This window comes from Eucalyptus grandis, chromosome 8 (assembly GCF_016545825.1).
Source record: "Eucalyptus grandis isolate ANBG69807.140 chromosome 8, ASM1654582v1, whole genome shotgun sequence".
Taxonomy (NCBI): Eukaryota; Viridiplantae; Streptophyta; class Magnoliopsida; order Myrtales; family Myrtaceae; genus Eucalyptus; species Eucalyptus grandis.
The window spans coordinates 65,845,122-65,861,787 of record NC_052619.1 but is presented as its reverse complement, the minus strand read 5'-3'; the positions used below and the strand labels follow the sequence as shown (position 1 = coordinate 65,861,787).

General features: G+C 40.0%; 1 long non-coding RNA gene across 1 annotated transcript; it reads right to left on the bottom strand.

Moving 5' to 3' along the window:
* Positions 1–788: 788 nt before the first annotated feature.
* On the bottom strand, positions 789–4,803 carry LOC108960198. The gene is made up of 2 exons (XR_005545748.1): positions 4,772–4,803; positions 789–1,220 (listed from the first exon to the last, which is right to left on the bottom strand). It is a non-coding gene; the product is annotated as an uncharacterized LOC108960198 (long non-coding RNA).
* Positions 4,804–16,666: the final 11,863 nt, after the last annotated feature.

Sequence of the window (16,666 nt, the reverse complement as noted above, 5' to 3'; positions counted from 1 at the left end):
CTGGACCTTCGAACGGAGCACCGACAGTTGTCCACATGATGACCTCTCTCTCCCATATGATAATCACACGTCTTATTAAAGTCGAACCCGACAAATTTTGGCGGATTATCTCTCGGAATCTCTTTTGCCACAAGATGATTTTCGATCAGCATTGGAAGTAGTTGAGACATTGGTCTAGGCAATGGAGTGAATTGCCTTTGAGGAGCTTTTCTTTTGCACTCAAAGTTTCCGGAAGATCCCCCTACTTTTATAGTAGGCGTATTTATCGAAAGTAGTTGAGACATTGGTCTAGGCAATGGAGTGAATTGCCTTTGAGGAGCTTTTCTTTTGCACTCAAAGTTTCCGGAAGATCTCCCCACTTTTATAGTAGGTGTATGAGCTGTAGGAAGATTCATGGTAGGAGAAGAAAAACTATAGACGTTAAGCTCTTGACTTGGTTGGAGAGATCGACCAATAACGTCATCATTTGTGCCATTTGATTCTCCATATTAATGACACGGGCTCGGATATCTTCATTTTCCATCTTTATTTGGCGGCGAGTTCGTATAACAAATCTTTCTTCAGCCGTTTTTTAAAACCTCCTGTAAAAGAAAATGACTCAAATTAGTACCGATCAAAAGAAACCATTAAAGTACAAATCCTAGTCAATTTTATATTTTCTTGAGATGAAATAATGATAAGAAGTGTATATGATCCCAGTATCATATAACATCCTCTTATCAAAATTTCTTCAAAAGAAATTATACAATTGAAAAGGAACGACGACAAATATTTAATCAGAATGCCCCTTTTCTAAAAATTACATGAAAATGTTCATGAATTTCATTTATTCCAATCGAACAATTACAAGGGAAACAAAACCTTGCTTTGTTGAAGCTTACAAAGTAGTTCGATTTTACAAGGAATATGAAAAATGAATACAGGGAAACCTTGATAGAAATGAGGAAAACACAAAAGAATTCCCTTTACAAGAAAAGAAATATGAATTCGAAACCTAAGAACTAGGTGGGATCGTGTGGAGACGTTTGTTATCATGGGCCAAGCGTTCCTCATCGATCAAAGCATCGTCTTCTTGTTTGATAATATGAGCTCCTTGAAATCCCTGAGGCTCGGGTAATTTTTCCACAGTCTTGATGTCTTGAGTCGAGATTCACCAATAGTCTTGAGATTCCCAACCATGGGATCACATCCACTTCAAGTTTACCCATCTAAACCTAAACCTAAAGGGGCACTCATGATTAAACATATGGTCGTTGGAATATAAAACGCATAATTGAAATATGGAAAGTAAAAAGATAAAGACGATAAAAAGGAACGATTACTTACCCACAAAACACATGGCAAACACAAGTCACATGTCGCATGAAACTGTGAGGTTTTGACGCCTAAGGTAAGGGTGCTAAAGGCTCAAGGTCCTCATCCCAAAGGATAAAAATAGTTTACCCACCGCTACTATCGTCGGTCAGTGCTATTTTTATCGGTTGGGATGAGCGGGTTTATGTAAGTAATGGATTACCACGAGCATCCACTCGCAGATTCCACCCATAAACCCTCCTAAGGTCCTAAATCGAGCGATCGGGGTTTTAGACCGCGGTTGTGTGTGCGGTGTCGTGCTAAAGCTAGTAAACATGCATTTAAATTTAAACATCCAGCACTTCAATATAAACCCACATACATTCATTCATCCTTACACCACCTGCAAAACAAATGGTTTACAAGCACGCCTCCCCTTATAACTCCCACCTACAAAACCATTTAACACGAGGTTAGTGACTAACCTGATTTTCCACGTGACTTTGACATGCAGACGATCCTACAAGAGACATGTCAGTTAAAACACAACAACCATTTTTAAACGGCTTCAAGTCCTCTTAACCTAGTAACCAGTCCCCGTGGAGTCGCCAAGCCTGTCGCGACCCGATCTCGCCACCCCCTCGAAATGATATCCAAGGATGGGAAAGGTCGGATTTAGGGGTACTTGATCACGAAAGTTCCCTCATAGCTTGCATTCCAAAAGACGTCATCACCTCGCCTTTTGGATCAAGCCTCTCATGAGTTCACTCCCCGAGATCGCGAGCTCTCCCAAGCTCGTACCCCGCGTGACAGCGGAATGTCACGATCCATACCCACATAAGCGACACCTAAAAAAAGGAGTCAAATGTGGATATCGAATTTAAGGGTACTTTTACCATGGTAGCCCTCTTGATAGTTAGCTTCACCCATTAGGATGGCATCACTTCATCCTTTGGGTTATTCCCACATCAAGTATGCTAAACCATAGTGAGTTTCATCGAAACTCATACCCCGCGTGACAGCGGATTTATTTATATGATCTAGGTATTTAACAACCTAAAAATATACAGGAGTCGCCACTAGCCTCAACTTTGGGGGTCGGCTAGAAACCCAATCGAGGGTCGGGAGTGTTCCTTCGATTCCTACGCAACCAGATATCTAGGTTCGGGGACTTGGGTTACGCTAATATTGCTATTAGCGCCCTTTCGGTACCTAAACAGTATGTTGTGCTTTTCCTAACATGTCCATGCGTTTCTTTTTATATTTTCAGGATCATCAATTTCTATACTAAGTGATCATGCGTGGTTGATCATTTTCATGCTATTCTTATTTCTAAAAATAAAAAGGAAAACAACCAATGAAATTGAAATTGCAAAACGTTAAGTAAGCAATCAAGGAAAAACAGTAAATCTATCGTGGCAATCCTAAAAATATAAAAGAGAAAACAAACGAGAAAGAAAGGAAACCCGCAACTCGTCAGGCTTTATACAATGCATAAAACCCGAGACATGTGTCGGGAAAACAAAAAGTACATGACAATGGTCGGAATGGACATCGACCTCCACCATCTTCACGCCTTACACCTTCTCTATCTTCGGGGTCCTAATCTAGACCTAATCTAAGAAACATATGAATAGGTGCATACAAGTGAAAGAAACAAATTTCTAAATCAAATGGTATGTAAATGATGCAAAATTAACATCATCTGAAAGATTAAGATGAATCCTAAGACTTCCTAATAGGATTCAAGTCCAATCAAGATCTAATTGATGGTCAAAAATTGATATTTGTGAAATCGCGCATGTCAGTCACAAACAAAACAAAATACAATGCATGTTTAATGGTTCGTAAGACCACCTAGACAATGCATAAAAATGTGAAACTTGCACATGACATAAGGTTGAATGCGGAAAAAGTTTGGGTAAACATTTAACCCTGAATCAGAATGCAAAGAAATCACACAGGTCATTAACATTGCAAAGTGACTTAGAACTAAGAATGTCATGCATGACAAATTTCAATTGCAATTAGCCAAATGAATGCATGATATTCACATCAAACGAGATTCAAATATGATATGCCATGCGTCTTTCCGAAGTCTGAAATGCCCTTTATGAATATCTACAACACATCGAAGGCAATTGGACACATCTACTAGCTCATTCAAGGCAAACAGCAATCAGGTCACAGACAAGACAGTTCACACTAAGGACGATTTAATGAGCATTTTCCTAATCAAATCAACTCCAGAAAATTCTGAAAAATTATATGTTGTAGCCAAGGACATTTCAAGCAACTTTTCATGAGACACCGATCTATGAATTCAAGTACAAAATTCAGTAGAAAATCGGGAAAACAGTCAAGGTCGAACAATGCATAACAGTAAACTACAATATATCAGTTTTCCAGAATCATCTCCTAATTTTCGAAGAAGATTTCAGATAGCTAATGATATCGGATCGAGGCGTGCTATAGCTCGTTAGAAAGCTAATCAAACCATCTTTGACTTTCATGAAGACATCGAGCACCAAAAAGCACATATACTAACTCAATTCTGGGCATACGCACAAAGAGGTCTGTCAGGAATCCGAGGTTGCAGAACAGTTGTCATCCAAGTTCAAAAATCATAGAACCAAAAGATCTAACTGTAATCAAACTCTAAATCAATCAAGTATTGATTCTAATCAGATTCGCAATGCATCCTTTTCTAAAAAAAATTCAAGAGCAGGGATATCTTTACAATGCAGTACTTCTCTTCTTTTTAATGATGAAAGCTCCTCAAGAATAAACGCTAAAGATATTGTGAATCCACTAGTAGATATGAAAATCTATTGCTGCATGCTGCAGTCAAGAATCTAAGCAACAAAAATGATATTTACATGATTCACGTACTATTCTATATAGGTAGAAAGGAAAGTAATGCAGTACATGTGCAATTGAACTACATATAATGTTCAAAGACTTTATCTATAACCAGGAAATATTGCCAAGACGAGCAACAATGACAGTTCTGAACCTATACACAGGTTCCATGATCTAAACGAGATACTTGGAAAAATTTGAGCATAGACAATCAAACGCATTCATCCAAATGATTCGGTCCTTCGAATCAGCATACTCTAAAACCACAGATGATGGAAGACTAGTGATAACAAAATTCCCCACTCCCGTGTATCGTAACGGAACAAACGCCATTATTTCAAACAGAGACATCAATCTCATCAGCATGTGACATAAGAAAACGTATAATTTACGTTTATCCAGAGAGATGAACAATCAAAATTTGTCAGACATCACTCATGTGCATTCGTGTTGAACGAATCAGCATCTTCAATGCTATCAATGTATAGCCGATATTCAAGACAAATACAAGCACTTCCAGCATATGCAGCATCAATATGGAACCACATCCCATTTCTCTTAGCAACTATTGCTAGCATAAACAGGGATTAACTACCGTTGAAGAAACTATACCAACCTTGAATGAATCGGCGAAGGATCGAAGCCGTCTCGAGCCCTAAACTCCAAATCCCTCAACCGGCCGTTCCAGCGGGGTGCGCGAGACGAGTTGAAAGAAAATCGTTCGAGTCGAAATGGCGAACGAGAAATCGGAGACCAAAACCCTAACGGATCAAAAGAGAGAGAAAGAGAGCTCACCGATTCGGTGAGCCCGATCCCAGAGATTCGAGTCCGAGAATGGCGAAAGATAAAGCGGATCTCCGGTCGTCTTTAGATCGGGTCGATCCAGCGAACAGAACCACCGGCATCGTCGTCGCCGTAACCGCCGTCGCCTCCGATCGATCGAAATCGCACGCAAGGCCGGGAATGGAGTGATGACGATCGATCCTTTTCCTCTCCTCGATTCCCCCTTTCTTCCTCGTGAGCTCTCCACCGAACAAGAGATGAAGACCGTCGCTTTCCCCACACCCCCCGAGAGAGAGCGTGAAAAGGCCGAGAAAAAACCGTTCCTCCCCGAGTTAGAATCCTCCCCCAGCCTCGTGTGTGAAACCCCCAAGAGGGAGAGAGAGCTTGCGGGCGTCCGAGAGAGAAAGTCCCCGGCTCCGAGCTCAAGAGATGGCATGAAGATGATCCGAGAAGAAACGCAAGAAAGATGCCGCCATTGACGTCGTGGGAGGGCTAGGGTTCTGCTGCAACTGCCTCGAACTCCATTGATGACTCCACAGAAAATACGAACGCAGAGAGAGAGAGAGCCAGAGATCGTGTCAGGAGAGAGAGACCGAAAAAACCCCAAAACCATCGTCCTATATTTTTTTATTTTATTCTTTTTGTTTCTTTTGTTTTCTTTTCATTTTCATTTCATTTTTTTTTTTTTATGCTTTCCTTCATCCATTTTTTTTAATCTTTTGGGCTCTTTATTCTTTCTTTTTTTCTTTTTCTTTTCTTTTTTTCTTTTCTTCCTTATTTCTAATTTTTTATCTTTTCATTTCAAACAATTTTTTTACTTTTGCAAATTATTGTTTAAAATGTCGACGAAAATTTCGGGTGTCAACAGCTGCCCCTCTTTGGGTGGGAGCTCGAAGAGGTTCCACTCAAAGACAAAATTGATACCTGAAATTTTTAGTCAACTTGACTTTGGAAAATAGAATTTGACAAAAGCAATGATGGTTGGTTAAGGACGTACCTAATACTTACCTTTGCTCATCAGGGTATCTAAACTCTTGCTAGGGTTTATTCGCTCTATCTCTATTTCTCTCTCTCTCGTGGAATAGAATGAAGACAATGAAATCACTAAATGGAAAATGACTGATTTAAGGATAACCTACAAACCGTATGGTTTAGATTGGGAGAAAAGTCTCACCGTGTAAAAACGGGTTTCGACTAGGAGAAAGGTCTCACCGTATACAAACGGGTTTCGGCGAGAGTAAAGTCTCACCATATACAAAATGGGTTTCGACTAAAAGGAATGTCTCACCGTATACAAACGGGTTTCAACTAAGAGGGAGGTCTCACCGTATACGAACGGGTTTCGACCGAGTATGATAGTCTCACCGTATACAAACGGGTTTCGACTGAGAGGAAAGTCTCACCATTTACAAATGGGTTTCGACCGAGTATGATAGTCTCACCGTATACAAACGGGTTTCGGCGAGAGGAAGGTCTCACCGTATACGAACGGGTTTCGACCGAGTATGATAGTCTCACCGTATACAAACGGGTTTCGGCGAGAGGAAAGTCTCACCATTTACAAATGGGTTTCGACCGAGTATGATAGTCTCACCGTATACAAACGGGTTTCGACCGAGAGGAAAGTCTCACCACGTGGTTTAAGGATGACTTGGAACTTAGTGGTTTAAGGATGGACCCACGAACCTAAAAGACAAGGTTTAAGGATAACCTGGAACCTAATGGTTTAAGGATAGACCCACGAACCTAGTGGTTTAAGGATATACCCACGAACCTAGAAGACAAGGTTTAAGATGACCTAGAACTTGGGGACAAGGTTTTAAGTTGACCTAGAACTTGGGGACAAGGTTTTAAGTTGACCTAGAACTTGGGGACAAGGTTTTAAGATGACCTAGAACTTGGGGACAAGGTTTTAAGTTGACCTAAAACTTGGGGACAAGGTTTTAAGATGACCTAGAACTTGGGGACAAGGTTTTAAGATGACCTAGAACTTAGGGACAAGGTTTTAAGTTGACCTAGAACTTGGGGACAAGGTTTTAAGTTGACCTAGAACTTGGGGACAAGGTTTTAAGATGACCTAGAACTTGGGGACAAGGTTTTGAGTTAACCTAGAACTTAGGGACAAGGTTTTAAGTTAGAACTTGGGGACAAGGTTTTAAGATGACCTAGAACTTAGGGACAAGGTTTTAAGTTGACCTAGAACTTGGGGACAAGGTTTTAAGTTAACCTAGAACTTAGGGACAAGGTTTTAAGTTGACCTAGAACTTGGGGACAAGGTTTTAAGATGACCTAGAACTTAGGGACAAGGTTTTAAGTTGACCTAAAACTTGGGGACAATGATATGGTTTAGGATGACCAAAAACCGGTTCACTAAGGAACAAATATTTTGAAAAGAGTTTCAAGATTACTTGAGAGCCAATCTTGCGAAATAATGCCAATTGTCAAATCCTTTCAGAGAGTATTTTAAGAAAATGAGATTTGATTAACCATCTAAGGGTTAAGTCAAATATGCCAAGTGAAAATATCCTAATCAAAAAAGGTCTTTCACACTGACTCTCAAAAAGGGCTTTTGTTCCCAACCATTGATATGGGAAAACTGTTTAATCCTCACTAGAGAAGTTTCACCGAACCGATGTCTATGGCTTTCGGAAACGTTCACAGTGAATACAATCCATTGATCAAAAGGTCTTTTAAATGGGACCGTAATGATGGCTTGGTCATGGGCTTACACAAAGGGTATGCATTTTGAGGCCAAGAAATGAATATGCAATCAATATCTTCATCGGGTTTACAAGTCAAGAACCTTGAAGATAAGATAAGATAGGATTGCTTCCACTCCTTCTAGCGGTAGCTCCAATGTGATATTCTCATTTCAACTCGAACCATCCCAATCGGAAGAGACTTCGGATAAGGGTTGTAATGTTGGTTCGGGTAAGGCTTAGAAATGCTTGAAAAACTTTCAGATATCAAAAGGTTAAAAAGTGAGTGATTATCTTGGCATCATTACCATCACACGACTTCTAAAAAGTTCAACTCTTGAAATTTAACCTATCTCGAGAGTCCTTTGGGTAATTTGTCTTGAGACATGAGAGCTTTGCTCTTCGTTCTAATGATATTGCTTGCAATACATGTTTTCTCTTGCAAGATATTTCTTTTGTTTTTCAATGAATGATCTTTTGCATGATCATGGATTTCGCTTTTTTTGCACTCTTGCTTTTCTTTGCATTTTTTTTATGGGCACTGGCCTTGCTTTTACCAGGCACACTGCTCTTTCATGCCCCCTAGTTTTCATTCTCTTTTGAGCATCTAGGACTCTCGAGTGACATTTACAAACATCACCAATATTCTCAATTTTGTTGGTAAATCATGTGCTTTGCCCCCAGTGTGGGGAGATAATCATCACCTGGGGTTATGAAAGAATTGCATATGGCTCAAATTGGCTAAGCAATGGATAATTGTGTTTGTGGTAGTGAACGGAATGCTCTTCGTCACTTTGGGATGCTTCGAGTCTCGATAAGAAATCACCTGAAGCTAGCACAAGAAGATTGATGCAAGTGAAAGCAATAAAATCTTTCTTAATCTTTTGCTCCGTAATTTTCAACCAAGACCCCCTATTTTGCCCCAATGTGGGGTTGTTCTTGACAGGGTTATTTTGTAAATGCTCCATATTTGGCTCGAAGTGGCTTGCAAGGGATATCAATAGTGTTTGGGGATTGAGAAATGAAATGCCTTTATCATCTCAAATCAATGTATTCACTGTGAATGAATCATATGCCCTAAGACATGGTTCTTTTCACTCAATTCTCTCAAGGAGTGTATAAGGACGTGTTTGGTAAATGGGTTGCCTCTCATCATTTTAGGCACTACCACCTGGCATATTTAACAATTCTTTTCAGATTGTCCAAAGCACACTTTGGTTAAATTCAACTCCTTGGGGAAATGAAAATATAATGAAATTTTGTCTGAAATGACATGTTTCCTTGACCCTCTGGGGAGATTTTGGAAGTAAGATTGAACAAAATTTGTAGGCAGAACAGGCTTTGCTTAGCACATAGGTTCATTGCTAGAGTTCTAACTGTACTTCTAGAGTTCTAACCGACTCTAAAGTTTAAACTGACTCTTTTGGCATTCTAAGGAACATGGTCACTTCTAAATTCTAAAGAAGAATGGACACTTTTGAAAGTTTTGCACTCTTGAGATGAACCTCTTGCGAATAGGTAGAATCTTCATTAGAGATCCTGCAAAATGAACAAACATGTAGATGCAATATGTATGCATGAAAATGCATGATGCAAACATCCTAAAATGGCTCGAGATTCAATCCAAAAATGGCTCAAAGGCCTTTCACTTTATTCATGGATAATACTTCTTGACAGCATCAACATTTACAGGTCTTGGCAATTCATGACCATCAATTTCTACAAGGATTAGTGCCCCACCGGGTAGCACTTTCTTTACAATATATGGACCTTCATAGTTTGGAGTAAACTTTCCGCGAGGATATGGAATGATAGGTAAAACCTTCCTCAAGACAAGATCGTTGATCTCAAAATGTCTTGGTCTAACCTTGCGATTAAATGACCTAGCTACTCTCTTCTGATAGCTTTATCCATGGCATAAGGCTTTTACCCTCTTTTCATCAATCATATTAAGTTGTTCAAATCTTTGTTGAACACATTGAGCTTCGAGAGCTTGATTTAAGAAAGTACCCTTAGTGAAGGAATTTTCACTTCCACGGGTAATACAGCTTCCGTCCCATAAACCAATGAGAATAGTGTTGCCCCCAGTCAAAGTACGAATTGAAGTTCGATAAGCAAACAAAGCATATGACAACCGATCATGCCAATCACGATAATTTTCTGCCGTTTTGGTTAAAATCTTCTTGATGTTCTTATTTGCCGCTTCCACAGCTCCATTCATTTGTGGGCGATAAGGAGAAGAATTCAAATGGCGAATGTGGAATTCTCCAAGTAAACCATCCACCACTTTATTGTTCAAGTTTGATCCATTATCTGTGATGATCGCCAGAACTCCATATCGGGCGATGATATCACGACGGATGAATTTTGCCACACTCTTTGCAGTAACATGGGCATAAGAATTGGCTTCAATCCATTTGGTGAAGTAATCAATGGCTACCAAGATAAAACGATGTCCATTTGATGCTTTAGGATTAATTGGTCCGATGATGTCGATGCCCCACATTGAAAAAGGCCAGGACTCAGACATTTGATGTAGCTCATTAGGAGGAGCATTGATTTTGTCTCCATAGACTTGGCATTGATGACAGCACCTCACATGCTTAATACAATCAGCTTCCCTGGTCAACCAATAATAACCGAGCTTCATGATTTTTCTAGCCAAGAGATGACCGTTCATATGAATGCCACACTCTCCTTCGTATATTTCTTTCAAGAGCCCAATTAATACATTGGCATCCGCTTGAGAGAGACCTGCCCCAATCTTGGTTTCCCAAATTTATAGTGACTGGCTGTTCGGTGGTAGGAGGTTTGGACTCTTCATGTCTGAGCCATTCTTTTTCAATACCTCGAAGATCATCTTCATTCTCTGAGTCGGAATAATTGGGTTCGTCAAAGTCTTTTGAATGCGAATCCGAGCCATGCAAATGACTATCATGATGTGAAATGCCATGCCTGAGATGCAATTGAAAAATGGTTAGCATATGTACATCTAAATGAATGTGATGCATGTAAATGTAATGAAAATTTGTTTTCAACTTCAAGTTGTTTTTTTTGAAAAATTTATTGGGAACTAGCCCTCATGTCATTGGACGTCTTTGTTCCACCAAAACATTTTGAAACTATAGATCGTGTGAAGGCTCAGGCCTCAAAGCATCATCATAGGACTGATTTTGGCCTCACACGTCTATTAACAAAACATGAATTTTATTGATATGCGAAATTGCATTACAACGTATATCATCTTGGATCAGAAAGTTTATGATCCAGATTATTACAAGTACAAACGAATGAAATGAACAGAATTCCCTCGTAGGGGAGAATGAATGAAATTCCCTCACGGGGAGAAATGAATCGAATACAACTAAAAATTAAATGCAAGAACTAGAAACATCCCTTATACAATGGGAACTATGGGTTCTTCATTTGCATCGATAGCGCCCGACCATGTTGACATCTTCAGAATGCTTTGGAAGAGGATTTTGTTGGACATTCGACGCTGAGTCTTTAAAGGTGAGCAGCTTTTTATCCAGCAAATTCTGGACCTTCGAACGGAGCACCAGACAGTTGTCCACATGATGACCTCTCTCTCCCATATGATAATCACACGTCTTATTAAAGTCGAACCCGACAAATTTTGGCGGATTATCTCTCGGAATCTCTTTTGCCACAAGATGATTTTCGATCAGCATTGGAAGTAGTTGAGACATTGGTCTAGGCAATGGAGTGAATTGCCTTTGAGGAGCTTTTCTTTTGCACTCAAAGTTTCCGGAAGATCCCCCTACTTTTATAGTAGGCGTATTTATCGAAAGTAGTTGAGACATTGGTCTAGGCAATGGAGTGAATTGCCTTTGAGGAGCTTTTCTTTTGCACTCAAAGTTTCCGGAAGATCTCCCCACTTTTATAGTAGGTGTATGAGCTGTAGGAAGATTCATGGTAGGAGAAGAAAAAACTATAGACGTTAAGCTCTTGACTTGGTTGGAGAGATCGACCAATAACGTCATCATTTGTGCCATTTGATTCTCCATATTAATGACACGGGCTCGGATATCTTCATTTTCCATCTTTATTTGGCGGCGAGTTCGTATAACAAATCTTTCTTCAGCCGTTTTTTAAAACCTCCTGTAAAAGAAAATGACTCAAATTAGTACCGATCAAAAGAAACCATTAAAGTACAAATCCTAGTCAATTTTATATTTTCTTGAGATGAAATAATGATAAGAAGTGTATATGATCCCAGTATCATATAACATCCTCTTATCAAAATTTCTTCAAAAGAAATTATACAATTGAAAAGGAACGACGACAAATATTTAATCGAATGCCCCTTTTCTAAAAATTACATGAAAATGTTCATGAATTTCATTTATTCCAATCGAACAATTACAAGGGAAACAAAACCTTGCTTTGTTGAAGCTTACAAAGTAGTTCGATTTTACAAGGAATATGAAAAATGAATACAGGGAAACCTTGATAGAAATGAGGAAAACACAAAAGAATTCCCTTTACAAGAAAAGAAATATGAATTCGAAACCTAAGAACTAGGTGGGATCGTGTGGAGACGTTTGTTATCATGGGCCAAGCGTTCCTCATCGATCAAAGCATCGTCTTCTTGTTTGATAATATGAGCTCCTTGAAATCCCTGAGGCTCGGGTAATTTTTCCACAGTCTTGATGTCTTGAGTCGAGATTCACCAATAGTCTTGAGATTCCCAACCATGGGATCACATCCACTTCAAGTTTACCCATCTAAACCTAAACCTAAAGGGGCACTCATGATTAAACATATGGTCGTTGGAATATAAAACGCATAATTGAAATATGGAAAGTAAAAAGATAAAGACGATAAAAAGGAACGATTACTTACCCACAAAACACATGGCAAACACAAGTCACATGTCGCATGAAACTGTGAGGTTTTGACGCCTAAGGTAAGGGTGCTAAAGGCTCAAGGTCCTCATCCCAAAGGATAAAAATAGTTTACCCACCGCTACTATCGTCGGTCAGTGCTATTTTTATCGGTTGGGATGAGCGGGTTTATGTAAGTAATGGATTACCACGAGCATCCACTCGCAGATTCCACCCATAAACCCTCCTAAGGTCCTAAATCGAGCGATCGGGGTTTTAGACCGCGGTTGTGTGTGCGGTGTCGTGCTAAAGCTAGTAAACATGCATTTAAATTTAAACATCCAGCACTTCAATATAAACCCACATACATTCATTCATCCTTACACCACCTGCAAAACAAATGGTTTACAAGCACGCCTCCCCTTATAACTCCCACCTACAAAACCATTTAACACGAGGTTAGTGACTAACCTGATTTTCCACGTGACTTTGACATGCAGACGATCCTACAAGAGACATGTCAGTTAAAACACAACAACCATTTTTAAACGGCTTCAAGTCCTCTTAACCTAGTAACCAGTCCCCAGTGGAGTCGCCAAGCCTGTCGCGACCCGATCTCGCCACCCCCTCGAAATGATATCCAAGGATGGGAAAGGTCGGATTTAGGGGTACTTGATCACGAAAGTTCCCTCATAGCTTGCATTCCAAAAGACGTCATCACCTCGCCTTTTGGATCAAGCCTCTCATGAGTTCACTCCCCGAGATCGCGAGCTCTCCCAAGCTCGTACCCGCGTGACAGCGGAATGTCACGATCCATACCCACATAAGCGACACCTAAAAAAAAAAAAAAAGGAGTCAAATGTGGATATCGAATTTAAGGGTACTTTTACCATGGTAGCCCTCTTGATAGTTAGCTTCACCCATTAGGATGGCATCACTTCATCCTTTGGGTTATTCCCACATCAAGTATGCTAAACCATAGTGAGTTTCATCGAAACTCATACCCCGCGTGACAGCGGATTTATTTATATGATCTAGGTATTTAACAACCTAAAAAATATACAGGAGTCGCCACTAGCCTCAACTTTAGGGGTCGGCTAGAAACCCAATCGAGGGTCGGGAGTGTTCCATCGATTCCTACGCAACCAGATATCTAGGTTCGGGACTTGGGTTACGCTAATATTGCTATTAGCGCCCTTTCGGTACCTAAACAGTATGTTGTGCTTTTCCTAACATGTCCATGCGTTTCTTTTTATATTTTCAGGATCATCAATTTCTATACTAAGTGATCATGCGTGGTTGATCATTTTCATGCTATTCTTATTTCTAAAAAATAAAAAGGAAAACAACCAATGAAATTGAAATTGCAAAACGTTAAGTAAGCAATCAAGGAAAAACAGTAAATCTATCAGGCAATCCTAAAAAATATAAAAGAGAAAACAAACGAGAAAGAAAGGAAACCCGCAACTCGTCAGGCTTTATACAATGCATAAAACCCGAGACATGTGTCGGGAAAACAAAAAGTACATGACAATGGTCGGAATGGACATCGACCTCCACCATCTTCACGCCTTACACCTTCTCTATCTTCGGGGTCCTAATCTAGACCTAATCTAAGAAACATATGAATAGGTGCATACAAGTGAAAGAAACAAATTTCTAAATCAAATGGTATGTAAATGATGCAAAATTAACATCATCTGAAAGATTAAGATGAATCCTAAGACTTCCTAATAGGATTCAAGTCCAATCAAGATCTAATTGATGGTCAAAAATTGATATTTGTGAAATCGCGCATGTCAGTCACAAACAAAACAAAATACAATGCATGTTTAATGGTTCGTAAGACCACCTAGACAATGCATAAAAATGTGAAACTTGCACATGACATAAGGTTGAATGCGGAAAAAGTTTGGGTAAACATTTAACCCTGAATCAGAATGCAAAGAAATCACACAGGTCATTAACATTGCAAAGTGACTTAGAACTAAGAATGTCATGCATGACAAATTTCAATTGCAATTAGCCAAATGAATGCATGATATTCACATCAAACGAGATTCAAATATGATATGCCATGCGTCTTTCCGAAGTCTGAAATGCCCTTTATGAATATCTACAACACATCGAAGGCAATTGGACACATCTACTAGCTCATTCAAGGCAAACAGCAATCAGGTCACAGACAAGACAGTTCACACTAAGGACGATTTAATGAGCATTTTCCTAATCAAATCAACTCCAGAAAATTCTGAAAAAATTATATGTTGTAGCCAAGGACATTTCAAGCAACTTTTCATGAGACACCGATCTATGAATTCAAGTACAAAATTCAGTAGAAAATCGGGAAAACAGTCAAGGTCGAACAATGCATAACAGTAAACTACAATATATCAGTTTTCCAGAATCATCTCCTAATTTTCGAAGAAGATTTCAGATAGCTAATGATATCGGATCGAGGCGTGCTATAGCTCGTTAGAAAGCTAATCAAACCATCTTTGACTTTCATGAAGACATCGAGCACCAAAAAGCACATATACTAACTCAATTCTGGGCATACGCACAAAGAGGTCTGTCAGGAATCCGAGGTTGCAGAACAGTTGTCATCCAAGTTCAAAAATCATAGAACCAAAAGATCTAACTGTAATCAAACTCTAAATCAATCAAGTATTGATTCTAATCAGATTCGCAATGCATCCTTTTCTAAAAAAAATTCAAGAGCAGGGATATCTTTACAATGCAGTACTTCTCTTCTTTTTAATGATGAAAGCTCCTCAAGAATAAACGCTAAAGATATTGTGAATCCACTAGTAGATATGAAAATCTATTGCTGCATGCTGCAGTCAAGAATCTAAGCAACAAAAATGATATTTACATGATTCACGTACTATTCTATATAGGTAGAAAGGAAAGTAATGCAGTACATGTGCAATTGAACTACATATAATGTTCAAAGACTTTATCTATAACCAGGAAATATTGCCAAGACGAGCAACAATGACAGTTCTGAACCTATACACAGGTTCCATGATCTAAACGAGATACTTGGAAAAATTTGAGCATAGACAATCAAACGCATTCATCCAAATGATTCGGTCCTTCGAATCAGCATACTCTAAAACCACAGATGATGGAAGACTAGTGATAACAAAATTCCCCACTCCCGTGTATCGAACGGAACAAACGCCATTATTTCAAACAGAGACATCAATCTCATCAGCATGTGACATAAGAAAACGTATAATTTACGTTTATCCAGAGAGATGAACAATCAAAATTTGTCAGACATCACTCATGTGCATTCGTGTTGAACGAATCAGCATCTTCAATGCTATCAATGTATAGCCGATATTCAAGACAAATACAAGCACTTCCAGCATATGCAGCATCAATATGGAACCACATCCCATTTCTCTTAGCAACTATTGCTAGCATAAACAGGGATTAACTACCGTTGAAGAAACTATACCAACCTTGAATGAATCGGCGAAGGATCGAAGCTGTCTGAGCCCTAAACTCCAAATCCCTCAACCGGCCGTTCCAGCAGGGGTGCGCGAGACAGAGTTGAAAGAAAATCGTTCGAGTCAGAAATGGCGAACGAGAAATCGGAGACCAAACCCTAACGGATCAAAAGAGAGAGAAAGAGAGCTCACCGATTCGGTGAGCCCGATCCCCAGAGATTCGAGTCCGAGAATGGCGAAAGATAAAGCGGATCTCCGTCGTCTTTAGATCGGGTCGATCCAGCGAACAGAACCACCGGCATCGTCGTCGCCGTAACCGCCGTCGCCTCCGATCGATCGAAATCGCACGCAAGGCCGGGGAATGGAGTGATGACGATCGATCCTTTTTCCTCTCCTCGATTCCCCCTTTCTTCCTCGTGAGCTCTCCACCGAACAAGAGATGAAGACCGTCTGCTTTCCCCACACCCCCGAGAGAGAGCGTGAAAAGGCCAGGAAAACCGTTCCTCCCGAGTTAGAATCCTCCCCCAGGCCTCTGTGTGTGAAACCCCCAAGAGGGAGAGAGAGCTTGCGGGCGTCCGAGAGAAAGTCCCCGGCTCCGAGCTCAAGAGATGGCATGAAGATGATCCGAGAAGAAACGCAAGAAAGATGCCGCCATTGACGTCGTGGGAGGGCTAGGGTTCTGCTGCAACGCCTCGAACTCCATTGATGACTCCACAGAAAA